Source organism: Dendrobates tinctorius, unplaced genomic scaffold, assembly GCF_039654945.1.
Source record: "Dendrobates tinctorius isolate UK_male_01 unplaced genomic scaffold, ASM3965494v1 ptg000016l, whole genome shotgun sequence".
Lineage (NCBI taxonomy): Eukaryota > Metazoa > Chordata > Amphibia > Anura > Dendrobatidae > Dendrobates > Dendrobates tinctorius.
Genome location: NW_027361684.1, coordinates 30900797 through 30917412, shown reverse-complemented (window position 1 = coordinate 30917412; position 16616 = coordinate 30900797). Strand labels below are relative to the sequence as shown.

Below are 16616 nucleotides of genomic sequence, written 5' to 3'. Positions count from 1 at the left end.
ATATGGGCACGAGACTATGGGATGGAGGATATGTATGATGGGTATATGGGCATGGGACTATAAGATGGAGGATGTGTGATGGGTATATGGGCACTGGACTATGGGATGGAGGATATGTATGATGGGTATATGGGCACGGGACTATGGGATGGAGAATATGTATGATGGGTATATGGGCACGGGACTATAGGATGGAGGATGTGTGATGGGTATATGGGCACTGGACTATGGGATGGAGGATATGTATGACGGGTATATGGGCACAGGACAATGGGATGGAGAATATATATGATGGGTATATGGGCATGGGACTATGGGATGGAGGATATGTATGATGGGTATATGGGCACGGGCCTATGGGATGGTGGATATGTATGGTGGGTATATGGGCACGGGACTATGGGATGGAGGATAATTATAATTTGTTATAACTAACTACAGTTAGTTACTATGCCCGGGCAGCGCCGGGCTCTTCAGCTAGTATTGAATAAATGTAATAAAACCTAATTTCAGGGGTCTGGAAGAAAGATCTCAATCAAAGGTAGATTTACAGCTAGCGATCTAAATCCAGTTCAGTAATTTCGCTACGGTAAGCTGATTGCTAATTAGTCCCATATTACAGTCATCTTAACAAGTCCTAAAGCTTCTGTCCTCCACAGGAATAGGATTTGAGGCAAAAAAAATATTAACTTTAAACATTTTTGTGTATTTAATCATTGTCTGTAGGGGTATTCCATTACTTTACAATAGGTGATTGTCCAGTCTCTGTCATCCCCAATGGAACCTGAGAATGAAGGTGCCATAGCAATAATTTTGAGAAGCAATTGTGTAACCTCCAGGTTTGACCTGTACAACGGCGCTCCCACCAGCCGTGCTTTTCCGTATACTGCAGCAGCTTCAAGCACTTAATGGGTCCTTGTTACACTTACATGCAAAACAGGTGACTGATGTGCCGATATTCTGGGAAGGAGACATAAAGGTATCAGCTTTAGTATTGCCTATTCCCAGGATTGGTGGTTGTCCCAGAGCCTCGACAACCAAATAATAGAATATCTTAAACTTTTAATATGTTTTTTCCCCTTAAGACACTATTGCATGAAAAAAAAAACCTCTGTAATGTTTTTTTCAAAAGCCATATGGCACATCAAAGTTCAATAACTTAAACTGGAAACATTTGTCTAGCCTGACGTGCATATTGTGGCATGTAAAATTTTAGGCACCCCTGGTCAAAGTTGTTATTGTGTACAGTTAAGAAGTTGAAGATGAAAAGATCTCAAAAAGGCCTAAAGTTAAAGATGACACATTTCCTTTGTATTTTATACCCCCCAAAAATAAATACATGTGTATTTATATTGTCATTTTGGTTTTTGTTTTTTTTTTTCAATTTAAAAGTTACAAAAAGGGACATGGGTTTATGCAAAAAATTTGGCCACCATTGGAGATTTATGTGCCCAGGTAACTTTGACCAAGGTTTCAGACCTTTATTGACCTGTTAGGGTTATGGCTTGTTCACTATCATCAATAGGAAAGGCGAGGTGATACAAATTTCCCAGTTTTATAAAAACCCAGCCTGTTCTAACCTTGTGTAAAAAAACTGCAGCTATGGGTTCTTCTATGCAGCTACCTAGAACTTTGAAAATGAAAATGGTGGAAGATGGCTTCTACAAATGGATAATGATCCTAAACACAAGTAAAATTCCACACTACACTACCTCAAAAGGACCTTGCTGAAGGTTTTACAATGGCCAGACATCAAAATAGCAGTGCATGCAAGACGACCCAGGAATCTCACAGAACTGGAAGAATTTTCCAAGGAAGAATGGATGAAAATCTCTCAATCAAGAACTGAAAGACTATTGGCTGGCTACAAAAAGTGTTTACAAGCTGTGATACTTTCAAATGGTGGTGCCACTAGGTACTAATTATGCAGGGTGCCAACATTTTTGCATCAATCCATTTTACTTTTTGTAATTTTTAAAATGTAAAAGATAGTTCCATAGTCCAAGAGGTCTTGAGGCCCAAATGACTCAATAAGCTGTGGGCACCTGGTGCTTCAGCATCAAAGTCTCAAACTCTTGCAGATGTTCATTAACTTCAATGTTGGACTCAGTAAATACTGGCACATATCTGTAGCAAAGATGAGTTTCTTTGTGTGGAACTATCAAGAGGGTAGGGTCTGCTGCAGGCGGTAGGAGTATTGGAACTCCCAAAACTGATTCCATAACACAAGCCCTTTCCCCACTTGAGTATCCAGGTCACAATGCACCCAACAACTCCTGGATCAGGGCTGCTGGGGACTGGGTTGATTCCAGACCGCCACTAGGTCCTTGCTCTGGCAATTCCTCTGGGTCTAGCGCAGCAGAGTTTCATCATCCTCTACAACATTCTGGGGCAGCCCAACAAACCAATTTCTTGATCAAATCTGACTGAGTGTCGGTGCCCAATATTCAATCTGTCAAAGCTGGCACAGCTCCTGCAGTTGCCATTTCGTGTTTTGGCTATGCATCCATTCTGGTCTTCTTCCCAAGGCTGAGTTGGTGGGGTTGGACATAGTGGCAGATGAGACTTGCTGTGTATGCCTTACCTATGGTCTGCTGAGTCTGTCTATATGCCTCCCTTGTTGTGGAACCCTTGGAAGGTGTCTGCAAAAAACAGTCCTCTACAGCTCCCTCAGATCTGCCGTGCTGAATAGTATCCCACTGCTGCCACCAATATGTGTAGGCATGAGGGTCAGCGGGTGATCTAGTCTGCTGGCTTGAGACCGCATGGACCAGGGATCTTCCCACTGATGCCCGCTCTTCTTTTACCGTGGGCATAATACTACTCAGACAACACAGGGTGAGAGTAAAACAGCATGGCAATAATTTACTGAACCACAAAATAGGCAAATAACACATAGAACAGTCTCAGCAAAATACCCAAGAAGGTGCAAATTACCGTCTCACCCTTCCGCTGACTCGCCGGGATTAGAGCCATTTCCAGGGCTGACTAGCCCCCAGTGGCACCCCACTTTTGGCAAGCACCCACAGAGAGGCGGTAATGACAAGCTTAGGAAGCTAACCAAGAGCAGTGAGGTATGCGGCCAGGTGACCTAATTGTCCCCACCTAGTTTCTTCAAGACGTTTCTGAGGGTTCAGCGATGGTCAATAGAGCAGATTTGTGTTTTTCCAGCTGGGGCTGAAAACCTGTAGAGTCACTTGGAAAAGAGGCAACGTATCCTTATATAGTTCACAACTGTCCTTCAAGCCATCGTTCACAGAGGAAGGGGTAATGATGTTAACCTGCATTGTTTGAATTATTTATAGTTTATCCTTCAATGTTTGCAAGTCAACAATTGCATGGCCTGGTATAATGTATAATCCGCATATCAGCAAACATCATTCTTCAATGACCTTGCATCCCTGTTTTGCAAAGATAACAGTATAATAAACCGTAGGAGCTGATGTAAGAGGTAAATAACCATTCACCAATTTACATATATCAATTCAACCTACAAGAGTCAATAATTCAGACAAATAGTCTATGATTCTGGGCCTACGGAATTTACGTCTGGCATAATTACGGTAACAAGAAATGCTGTGTGGTCACAGTTACTAATTTACATATCTGTGTACATGTAATGAGGGATAACTGAGCCCTCGTATTACTGAAGTACTTGATTGACCACAAATCTATCATTCAACCAAATAACATTGTGTACAATAGCAAAAGGATCAGTTTCTCTTCCACCCAACTACATTTTGATTCATTTTGCTCTACATAATTATAGCTACTCATTCTGATATTTCTTATCCTCACATTTACATTTTCTTCAATAGACCAGCAAAAGAATGAAGCCTATATTACATATTGAAGGAAATAGACAAAGGTTGGGTTACAGCAAGTTGTGCAAATAACAAATCCAGCAGATATTAGCCATTGTAAAATTGGTAATCGTAATATCATTTAATGTAGGTTTTGTGGCTAGAAATGGTGTTTCATTATTTAAGGTTAGGTCTTTAATGTAGATATGAACCACCTGGCCTATGCTGTCTAGAAGACAAAGGAAGTCATGCAGGAACATTTTATAAACTTTTAACTACAGGTATTTGCAGTATTTCAGTGTTTTCCTTACCATCGTTATTTTGTGACATGCCTGCCAGCCTTTCAATCTTACAATTGTCTCTTTTATGAAATGCCTGTTTTACAATGCTGTGATAATAGGCTTTGACTTGGCAAGCATGTGATTTTTTTTCCTTTTATGGTATAAAAAAAAAATCCAGAAAAATCTAACTAAAGATATTTTTCTGTTACAATAAAGAAAACTACAATCGTAAAAGTTATGACAGAACAAGGCAAAACTTTTATAAAGTAAAATGATCTCTTTACTATTCCTGCCTCTTTCAAAAAAATACTAATATATTTAAAGGGGCATTCCCATCATTGAATGTTGGTGCTTTTTGCTAGGACAGCCATGAGATTAGGATAGCTGTTGTTCTGATATCAGTAAAATAAAAGGACCCTTTAGTCCCAATTCATTAAACCTGGCTTTGCAATCATCAATCTTAAAGAAGGGACATTGTGAGGAAGAGGTGTCTGATTTGCTAACTGGCGTATGTCACTTAATGAATCGGGTGCATATTGCAAGTGGAGTCAGAAATCTTACTCCTGTCAATAACTGGAATAATGTTTCTGGCCGAAGCTGTAAGGTTACACCACATTTAGTCATGAATTTGCCCCTGTCAATTCTATGTTCCATTCAAGGCTGGCAAGGACTAAAGTAAAAATGCCAAAAGTTGCTAAATTTTTGTGCAACTTTAATATGCACAAACATTTTACTACTTTTCAAAGTGTTTTATGCCAGCTTTCTGGTGTAAACTCTTGAAGAAATTTTCTTCTGCACTTATAGCCAGCAACTGGAGCACCGATCAAGTAATACAATCAGAAAGAACAGTAAACTTTTTTAAAGAGAACCTGGCATCAGGATTTTATACCCCAAACTAATGGCATGTATGTAAACGTGCTTTAATGCTGATGAAATCCTTACATTTCTAGAATAAATAAATTTTGCTGTTTTAGACAAATCCATAGTTTAAATTGTACTTTAATGAATTGCAGGTGCAGTGGACGGGCTCTGCACTTACAGCTTCCCTGCCTCTCTCCCCATTTCCTGCCCACTGCCTGTCTCATGTCTCTAGGTCACTCCTGTTTCAGTGACCTGTCTATCAGACACAAGAGGCAGGCATTTCCTCATCACAATGAACATTATGGTGATACACCAAAGGTGAAGATTTTTGCTTTTGTGCAGCAGCGCTGGTGGTGATTAGCCTGCCTTTTAAGGCTAGCTGCATTGCTGTGTGCACACTGGTGTTCAAACTGCTTTTTTAAAAGCAATAAAAATGTTATTGTTTTGTCCTGGTGAGGTACTGAGCGTTCATTTTTTCACACACTGTACAGTGGTGTACGTTCCTCACACAGTACCGTGTAACGGCTGTTATCACGGCCAAATTGAAGCTATCTAAGAGTGTGACTCTGGAAGGAAAAGCCGACGAGTTTGTCCGTTCAACCTTACACCTTATAGTTTTGTCCGTTTTTCTAACAGTCTAGTATATCTGCTGTTTGATTACATTCAAAACTAGAGAGAGACAGCGTGTGTCAGTCCGTATACAAAAACACGGAGCTTGACAATTTTACATACACCGTACAGCGGTGTACATGTACGCTCCTCTCACAGTACCATGTAATGGCTGTTATCACGGCCAAATTGAAGCTATCTAAGTGTGTGACTCTAAGGAAAAGTCGAGGACTTTGTCCATTCTTACAGACCTACACCTTATAGTTTTGTCCGTTTTTCTAACAGTTTAGTATATTTGCTGTTTGATTACATTCAAAACTAGAGAGAGACAGCGTGTGTCAGTCCGTATACAAAAACACGGAGCTTGACAATTTTACATACACCGTACAGCGGTGCATGTGTATGCTCCTCTCACAGTACCGTGTAACGGCTGTTATCACGGCCAAATTGAAGCTAAGTGTGTGACTCTGTAAGGAAAAGCCGAGGAGTTTGTCCGTTCTTACAGACCTACACTCTAGGGAGAATCCAATTCTGCCCAATTCTATATACACCTTGTAATTTGTCATACACTAGGCAATTTCTGCCTGTCACATTGCAGTGTAATATACACAGGGCCTGACAGAATCCAACTGTGTCCTGAAGTCTTGAGAGATTCCAATTCTCCCCAGTCCTCTATACACCTTTGTTACACCATCCAGAATCTGCCTGTCACATTGCGGTGTAATAAAAACAGGGCCTGACAGAATCCAACTGTGTCCTGAAGTCTAGAGAGATTCAAATTCTCCCCAGTCCCCTATACACCTTTTTTACACCACCAGAATCTGCCTGTCACATTGCAGTGTAATATAAACAAGGCCTGACAGAATCCAACTGTGTCCTGAAGTCTAGAGAGATTCAAATTCTCCCCAGTCCTCTATACACCTTTTTTACACCATCCAGAATCTGCCTGTCACATTGCGGTGTAATATAAACAAGACCTGACAGAATCCAACTGTGTCCTGAAGTCTAGAGAGATTCCGATTCTCCCCAGTCCTCTATACACCTTTCTTACACCATCCAGAATCTGCCTGTCACATTGCGGTGTAATATAAACAGGGCCTGACAGAATCCAACTGTGTCCTGATGTCTAGAGAGATTCAAATTCTCCCCACTACTATATACACCTTTCTTACACCATCCAGAATCTGCCTGTCACATTGCGGTGCAATATAAACTGGGCCTGACAGAATCCAACTGTGTCCTGAAGTCTAGAGAAATTCAAATTCTCCCCAGTCCTCTATACACCTTTATTACACCATCCAGAATCTGCCTGTCACATTGCGGTGTAATATAAACAGGGCCTGACAGAATCCAACTGTGCCCTGAAGTCTAGAGAGATTCAAATTCTCCCCACTACTGTTATACACCTTGTACCTTGTTTTACAGTACCATATAGTTGGTGGTTTTTTGGGTAAATTTTCCCCAAAAATGAGGAAGTGTGGTGGAAGAGTCCGTGGAAGTGGGCGGGGGTTGGCAGCTGGTAATGATGGTGTTGGTGGTGGATCTGCTGCTAGTGGCAAAAACAAAATAGCACCTAATGCAGGAGGTGTTGAGCCTGCGTCATCGTCTGGCTCCACAAGGCCTCGAAGGCTCCCTTTTCTGGGAGTAGGTAAACCGCTTTTAAAGCCGGAGCTTCAAGAACAAGTTTTGGCTTACATTGCTGACTCAGCCTCCAGCTCTATCGCCTCCTCTTCTGAAGTTTTAAAAAATAAAAGCACTGAGTCGTCATTGGAGGCTCATGGTCATGAACCACACATTTCCTTGTGTCCTTCACCCCAACCAAAATAGAAGGATGCATGAATTACCCAGGCCAAGATGAATCTGACATGGAGTGCACTGATGCACAGCCACTGATAGATGATTCTGCTGATACATTCACTCAGAGCACTACATTGTCCTCGCAATGTACTGAGGCAGAATCTGACCCTGATGAAACTCAGGTGCCCCTTCCCGCATACTATACCACCATACACAGTGACACAGAGGAAGGTGCACATGACATTGAAGAGGAGGTGATGGATGTGTGGCGCCCCTGAGGCTCAGTCGCCACAGAGGTACTGCACCTTCTCCTAAGGTGTAGTGCCCCACCAACTAGGTAAGTTGGGAACTCCTTTCCACACTCCAACACCTGCATCCCACACACAGGATAGTTCAGCATTGATCACATTGCGGCTCATGCTTAGAGGGTAGCAGAGCACCTCTGGTGATTCCTTGTTTCGTAGCACGAGATGTGCTGGGAGGTGGGTGGAGTTGAGATCATATAAAAGGTTGGGAAAGTATAGAATTAGAGGTCAGTCTGGGGTGAGTCCCATAGAAGGAGGGCAGTCTGACAGAAGGTCGGAGGAGAGAGGACAGTCAGTCAGGAGAGTCTGAGGACGGGTCCGGGAAAGAAGGAGCGCTGCAGCTGCCTCAGTGATCTGAGCCAGCTGGCACAGGAAAGAGAAAAGAAGGAGAGAGACGTAGAACTGCAACCTAAGCTTCCTTAAGAGAGAGAATGAACATCGTGGAACGAAGAAGTAGGAGAACAGAGAGGAGTTGTGGGTTGGAAGAGGAACCCTGCCTATAGGTTCTCAGCGCAAGGCCGGGGCCCAGTCCCCGAGGTTGTATAGACACTTATGGTTCTGCAGCAGACACCGGTGGAGTAGTTGGCTGTAAATGCACTACTCCCATCTAAGACTTGGGACACAACAGCAACACGGATAGAGAGCCGGGATCCAGGAGGTCCCTGATCAGGCTACAGCTGTCTGTCATACAAGTAGAGTTGTTAGGAACATCTGACAGGAGGAACTTCAGAGAACCACGGTACTGGATCTCTTCACACTAAAGGCGCAATAGAGGAGTCGTTCAGGAAAGGTACATGTTGGCGGAGTGTTGGAGAGGAGAAGCCTAACTTGCCCGGGAGGTTGCTTGAGTCTCTGCCCCGGAGGACACGGCATGGAAGTGGGCACCAGTGGTTACCAAGAACTGTGAGTAAAGCATTGAAACTGCAAGCCCTGATGTCCTCCATTCTTTCTTGCGTCCGCCAGCACTGCTACATTCCCTGCGCCGGACATTACACCATCAAGGTGTTCCCACATCTACACTGCCCTGGGACAACAGCCCTGCCTGTGGAGGGCTATACCACCATTGCTGCATCCCACCATCTGTCCCAGAGGATCTGTCTGCAGCGTTGGCTTAACATCTCCCTTGCCGAACACCACAGGTGGCGTCACGAACTATTCCATTCCATTAACTACAACCACCATTGACATTGGGTGCCCAGGACCACGAACCGGGTCACAGCTGCCGTGATACTTTCCCCCTGACACCGGCCCGGTACTGAGTACCCCACAGCCCTGGGAGGGCGACCCAATTTTGGCGTCACGAACAGGTTGATGAGACCCGATGCCATTGAGTTCTGTGCGCCTGAAATTTGTGAGACTTTGTACTTTTGAAAATGTGCAGAAGACCCAATTTAATAGACTGTGACATGAATGTTGAAAATGGCCGCTGGCGCGGAGAAGAAGGGCGTGAAGAGATGGGAGGTCCTAGGAAAATACCACGAAGAGTATTGGGCCTTCCCTGCCTGAATTACTATGTGACAGCGACATGGCCCACCCCCCGAGTGGTTCGTATACTGGCTTGGTATGGAGGCGCTGGAAGAAGACGCCGCCCCCGGAAGGAGGGGCAGAAGAAGCCAGTGGCGGGAAAGGGGCCGAGGCAGGAAGAAGGCGAGAACGCCATTTTGGAGAGTGAGGGAAGGAGGCCTGCGGAGCACGGGGAAAAGGATCTCCCCGGCGCCATGGCTGAAGGCTCCAACCCGAACTACGAGATGAACCGCCGGCATTTGGAAGAAGAAATAGTCAAGCTGACCACCTGGCTGCGGCAGGAGGCCTTGAAGAGACTGAGCCAGCAGCGTGCCCCGGAGGGGCCTACACCTGCGGTACCCGTGACACCGGTACCCGCCACTGCTGCATCGGATCTTCTCCTGGCAGACTTTGCGGAGCTTGGAGCCGCTGCCATGCCACCAGCAGCGTACTCTGTCCCCTCTTTACCGCTAATACCGGAGGAGTTGTACGCAGCCCAGGGAGCTGAAGCGGAGGAAGAGAAGCCCCAGCCCGGACCTGGCGCGGCTGCGCAGGTCCCACCAGCGACTCCCGTGGAACCAGAGCTGCTATTGGCTCCACCGCCATCCTTGGTATCTCACCGGACAGCGCCTATTGCCACCACGCCTGAACCGGAGCAGAGGCCGCACCGTCGGGAACTCCCAGGTATATACCCTGGCCTTCCTAACGGGTTGATGGGGAGGCGGAGGGGAACTCTGCTGTTGGGAGTACGGTTGGAGCAGGCACGTCCGATTCGACATCTACAGGAAAGAGGGGGATTTGGATCATTTTGAGACGGTGATTTCGAGATTCCTTCATTGCCCAGTCCCCCAGGTAGTTGCCTGTCAGCGCCGCCAAGATGTAGAAGCTCTAGGAGCTAGACCTCGTACCAGGACAGCGGAACCGCCTATTGAGGAGGAGCAGTTGGTGGGCATTGAGATACATCATGGGTTCCATTTGCCACAGCTTCAAGATCCTTTAGAGAGAAACCAGAATCAGGGTGAGGACAGTTCCAGTTCGGCTTCCAGAACCCCAAGAGGGGACCACAATTAAGAAATACTTTTCAAATCTCGTTACCCAGGAGGGTTTGTTTGCACCAGTTGCGTCTTTTTCTATTTTTCTATTTTTGCTATCATGTTTTTGTTTTTCTGGTAGCACCTTTAGTTGCCCTGTTTTGATTGGCAGCGTTCTTCAATTTTGAACTAGCGATCATGAACTTGGAGTGATCAAAAAACTTTTATTGTAAATAGTTGCACCTCTTTAGGTGCCCTTTCTTGGTTTTACATATAGAGACACTTTTCGAAGATGATGTCTACCTCAAAGGACACTGCAAGAAATCCCGGCTGGGAGTGGTGTCCAGCACTTACAAGAAAAACTGTTTAATGTTTTAATGTAAAGTATTTGATAATGTGTTTTATAAGAGTATTAGTAACTGAGAAATGGCTTTTATAGAAGAATTAGGAATGTCTGATCTAGAGATGAGTAATGTGACTAAAGAACTGAAAGTAGACAGGTGACGGAGCAGGTATTTGCGGTCAGCGTCTTGCATCTAGAGAAAGAGAGAAAATGAGAGAAAATGTGTTACAGAGAATAGCACTTTGAATTGAGAATTGCACTTAGAATTAAAAATTTTAGATAGAATTTAAGATAGAATTGTTTGTAACGTTCAAGATTAGTACCTCCTATACTAGGAAGATTAATATAAGAAAAGGTTGTTATGCATTACAAAATTTTTGTATGTTTCTTTGCTGTCTACTTTGTTATCTTGCAGCCCGCGGATGTGCTGTGTTTAACGGGGGGGTATGTGGCGCCCCTGAGGCTCAGTCGCCACAGAGGTACTGCACCTTCTCCTAAGGTGTAGTGCCCCACCAACTAGGTAAGTTGGGAACTCCTTTCCACACTCCAACACCTGCATCCCACACACAGGATAGTTCAGCACTGATCACATTGCGGCTCATGCTTAGAGGGTAGCAGAGCACCTCTGGTGATTCCTTGCTTCGTAACACGAGATGTGCTGGGAGGTGGGTGGAGTTGAGATCATATAAAAGGTTGGGAAAGTATAGAATTAGAGGTCAGTCTGGGGTGAGTCCCAGAGAAGGAGGGCAGTCTGACAGAAGGTCGGAGGAGAGAGGACAGTCAGTCAGGAGAGTCTGAGGATGGGTCCGGGAAAGAAGGAGTGCTGCAGCTGCCTCAGTGATCTAAGCCAGCTGGCACGGGAAAGAGAAGAGAAGGAGAGAGACGTAGAACTGCAACCTAAGCTTCCATAAGAGAGAGAAGGAACAGCGCGGAACGAAGGAGTAGGAGAACAGAGAGGAGTTGTGGGTTGGAAGAGGAACCCTGCCTATAGGTTCTCAGCGCAAGGCCGGGGCCCGGTCCCTGAGGTTGTATGGACACTTATGGTTCTGCAGCAGACACCGGTGGAGTAGTTGGCTGTAAATGCACTACTCCCATCTAAGACTTGGGACACAACAGCAACACGGATAGAGAGCCGGGATCCAGGAGGTCCCTGATCAGGCTACAGCTGTCTGTCATACAAGTAGAGTTGTTTGGAACAACTGACAGGAGGAACTTCAGAGAACCACGGTACTGGATCTCTTCACACTAAAGGCGCAATAGAGGAGTCGTTCAGAATAAAAGGACATGTTGGCGGAGTGTTGGAGAGGAGAAGCCTAACTTGCCCGGGAGGTTGATTGAGTCTCTGCCCCGGAGGACATGGCATGGAAGCGGGCACCAGTGGTTACCAAGAACTGTGAGTAAAGCGTTGAAACTGCAAGCCCTGGTGTCCTCCATTCCTTCTTGCGTCCGCCAGCACTGCTACATTCCCTGCGCCGGACACTACACCATCAAGGTGTTCCCACATCTACACTGCCCTGGGACAACAGCCCTGCCTGCGGAGGGCTATACCACCATTGCTGCATCCCACCATCTGTCCCAGAGGATCTGTCTGCAGCGTCGGCTTAACATCTCCCTTGCCAAACACCACAGGTGGCGTCATGAATTATTCCATTCCATTAACTACAACCACCATTGACATTGGGCGCCCAGGTCCACGGACCAGGTCACAGCTGCCATGATACTTTCCCTCTGACACCGGCACGGTACCGAGTACCCCACAGCCCTGGGAGGGCGACCCAGATTGGCATCCATTGGGGGAAGAGGGTGCCGCTGCCAATAGCTCAGAAGAGGAGGAGGAGCATCCGCAGCGGGCATCGACATCACAACAGCTGTTATCTGGCAGGCCCGGGGCAGTCCAAAAACAGGTTACAAAAACCAAAAGCATTGCAGGACAGCTTGGCCAGATGGTCAAAATAGCACAGCGTGCAAGGCCTCAAAATGTCTTCCATAGTAGGAAGAGTGCAGTGTGGCACTTTTTTTAACAAAATCCTAATGATCAGGCAAAGGTTATCTGTAAGAAGTGCGCAAACACTTTTAGCTGAGGGAAAAATCTGAGAAATTTGAATACCAGTTGTATGCTAAGACATTTAACCACAATGCACTTGCAAGCATGGACGGACTACCAAACCTCACGTACCACATGTGCAACTGCTCCCAAAGAAGGTAGTCAGCAACACTACATTGCTTCCACCACTGTAAGCCCACCAGTTAGCACACCACCAGCAACAAAAGTGGAGTTGTCGTCGCAAGAGCAAATCAGTCAGGGAATCACACTGTTATTGCAACGAAAGACTGAATCTAGCCCATCAGAAAGAACACCAACTCCATCACCATCATCAACCCTCTCTCAGTCCGCCATGTCCACCGCTAGTTCGACCATATGCAGCTCTCAAGTCCAACTCACCCTACCAGAGACTATGAGTAGGACAAGAAAGTACTCATCCTCTCATCCACGTACACTGGCTTTGAAAGCCCACATTGCCAAACCAATCTCGTTAGAGATGATGCCCTACCGGTTGATTGAAAGCAAAGCTTTCCGCGAGCTCATGGCCTACGCAGTACCACGCTATGACCTACCCAGTCGCCACTTCTTTTCGCGAAAAGCCATCCCAGCCCCCCACGTGCATGTGAAAGACCGCATTGTCCATGCACTCAAGCAATCCGTGAGTGGAAAGGTGCACCTTACAACAGATGCATGGTCCAGTAGGCATGGCCAGGGCCGTTACGTGTCCATCACTGCGCACTGGGTTAATGTGGTGGATGCAGAGTCCACAGGGACAGCGGTGGTGGGACAGTGCTGCCTAGCCCACGGTATAGGAAACAGTTAGCTGTAAGCGTTCGACCCTCCTCCTCCTCCAGAAGCGAAAGCTCGTCCACAGAACGCAGTCGCACGAGCACTCCATCCGCAGCTGCCAGTATTGCACACTCGGTGTCCCCCTATAGATCAGCTAGTGGAAAGCGTCAGCAGGCTGTGTTGAAGATGATGCGTTTGGGCGACAGACACACCGCGGAGGTACTAGCCGACTACTTTCAGCGACAAACTGAGTCATGACTGGGCAGTCTACATCTTGAGGCAGGCAAGGTAGTTAGTGATAACACCCGGAATTTTGTGGCAGCCATAGCCCTTTCAAAACTCAGACACATACCTTGCTTGGCTCACACCTTGAACCTGGTGGTGCAGTGCTTCCTCAAAAATTATCCGGAGTTAACAGGCCTGCTCCAGAAGGTCCGAAGACTGTGCTCGCACATCCGCCGGTCGCCGGTACACTCCAGTCGTATGCAGAAGCTGCAGCGATTGCTCCACCTTCCCAAGCACCGCCTAATTATCGACGTTGCAACAAGGTGGAACTCCACCCTGCACATGGTTGAGCGGCTGTGCGAACAGAGGCAGGCCGTAATGCATTTGTGGGAGGATACAAGGGCAGGCACTTTGAGGGCAGACATGAATTTGACAGGTGTGCAGTGGTCGAAGCTGAAAGACCTCTGTAAAGTCCTTCAGTGTTTTGAGGAATGCACACAGCTGGTGAGCGCAGACAACGCCATCATAAGCATGAGCATCCCACTTATGCGTCTGCTCATGCAAACTTTGACACACATTAAGGAGCAGGCATCTGCAGCCGACGATGATGAGGAAGAGGAGGAGGGAATCCTTGATGACATTCAGCCATTGTCTGCTCAGGGACCTCTCCTGGACGAGGTGGAGGAAGAAGAGGAGGAGGAGGATGATGATGGGGATGATTATTTAGGGGAGGAGCATGCTTCTCGTGGGGCAAGATAAAATGTTGGCGTGGCAAGGTCTGGTACAGGGTTTGTGCGTGACTGGAGGGATGTGGATTTGCCAGAAAGTGCTCCTCCACCCAGCACTCGCAGTGCATCATTGACACCGGGAACATTGGCCCACATGTCAGATTATGCCTTGCAGATCCTAAAAAGGGACCCCCGCATTGCCAAAATGATGAACGATGACGACTACTGGTTGGCCAGCATCCTGGATCCACGCTATAAAGGCAAATTCCAAAACATCATGCCACAGGAGAACCTTGACCTAATATTGGCTAACAAACAAGCAACTCTGGTAAACCGGTTGGTTGAGGCATTCCCAGCACACAGCAGCGGTGATGGTTCTCACACGAGCCGTAGGGGCTGGGGGCAACTTGGAAGAGGTGTTGGTGGTGCACACATCAGAAGTGGCGTTGGAGACAGGGGTTTCATGACCATGTTGTGGACTGATTTTTCAAGTCCCGCTCACACGACTGGTAATACTGCATCGATTGAAAGTGACAGGAGACAGCACTTGTCAACTATGGTTACAAACTACTTCTCGTCCCATATCGATGCTCTCCCTCACAGGTCATTCCCATTTGACTATTGGGCCGCTAAACGGGACAACTGGCCTGAATTGACACAATATGCCTTACAGGAGCTCGCTTGCCCAGCTGCAAGTGTGCTATCGGAAAAAGTCTTCAGTGCTGCTGGATCAATCCTGACAGAAAAAAGGACCCGACTCTCGACCCAAAATGTGGATGATCTAACCTTAATTAAAATGAACCATGCATGGGTTTCCAAGGATTTTGTCACACCTTACCCTGATGACACATAGGTGGACAGAAAAATGGCTTTCTTTGGTCCTCCTCTTCCTGGGACTTGACCAATTTCGCCTTTAGCAGCAGGTGAATGTCCCACATCAACATATGCCATTTTGTAAACCTCCCTAACTGGGCTGCCTACTCCCCCCATGGCCGGGGTCACCACCTAGCGCACGCAACTGTGCGAGTGCCGTTGCCCTGGACAGGTGGGTGGGCCGACTCTTGGGCGCGGGCACTGGCACAGGGTCCCTCATAGTGCAATCAAGTGTCTCTGACGGTGGTGGTGCACACCCGCCGTCAGACACACCGCCGTACTATGAGGGGCCCAGTGCCAGTACCGATGCCCACGAGTGGGCCCCCCTTACTTGGGCAGGGCCCCAGCATTTGCAATGTTTACCTCTCCCTGCTCCTCCGCTGTTTAGTCTGGGCTGTCAAATCCTTCACTGGGACTGCCACTACAAATTTGGTGAACTGATAGAAGAAGATGGTTAACACGTAGCTATGCCCTGTCCCGCTGGCCGGGCTCTAGCTTCAGATGATCAATTCTTATGGACGTTGACTCACAATGAGATGCAGTGGTGGTTTCTCATCAGCTTTCACAGTTTTCCTACCCACAGACGTGTGACATTCCAGCTCACATTTTTAAATGTGCCCTCTCATGCCAATCCAACTGAATCGCCTACGGCCTGTGGCTTCTGTGTTTTGCACTCCAAAGTTACGTGACAGATCATGATAGGCAGTGAGCACCATGTTTATATCTCTCCCTGTGATCAAAATTGGATGGATATGAGTAATGTTGATGGGATCAACGGTACTGCGATACAGCAACACTTTCTTCAAAAAGAAAGGTTTTTGCTGTCTCCACACACTAATTAATTGAGGGTCGGCATCGCCTCTGAGAATTGTGACAGAAGTTTTTCCCATGAATAGTAATTCCTAGATTTCTGCAATCACTAGACTTTATGTCAGTAATTGTATGCATCTCATTTCCTATTGCGGAGAGTCTGGACTGTCTTACTGAGACAGAAATATATATGAAGATTAAAAATTACCACCAAAAGTGTATACTGGTGTACGCTTCAAATACATTTCCTTTTTTCGACTTTTTAGATTGTTGTCTAATCCATACTGAAAACACGGAGTTTTAAATGTTTAAACTATGCTCTATATACCTGCTATCCAGTGATAATGTACAGTTTCTCAACTTTGTACAATCTGGTCAAATCCATACTGGACCTGAGAACGTCTGAGTCTGCCTCCTGATCTATAGACATATATTTTTAATGTGTAAACTATGCTATACATACTGTTATCCAGTGATACGGTAACCTTTGTCACCTTTGTCCAATCACGTCTAATCCATACTGGGCCTGAGACCGTCTGAGCCTGCCTCCTGATCTATAGACATAGGTTTTTAATGTGTAAACTATGGTATACATACCTGTTATTCAGTGATAC

At 46.4% G+C, this 16616-nt stretch overlaps 1 protein-coding gene across 1 annotated transcript in view; it reads right to left on the bottom strand.

Annotated features, from left to right (window-relative positions):
* The window catches only part of COL26A1 (collagen type XXVI alpha 1 chain), a 799303-nt gene that overhangs the window by 290409 nt on the left and 492278 nt on the right, over window positions 1-16616 (bottom strand). The window lies entirely within an intron of this gene.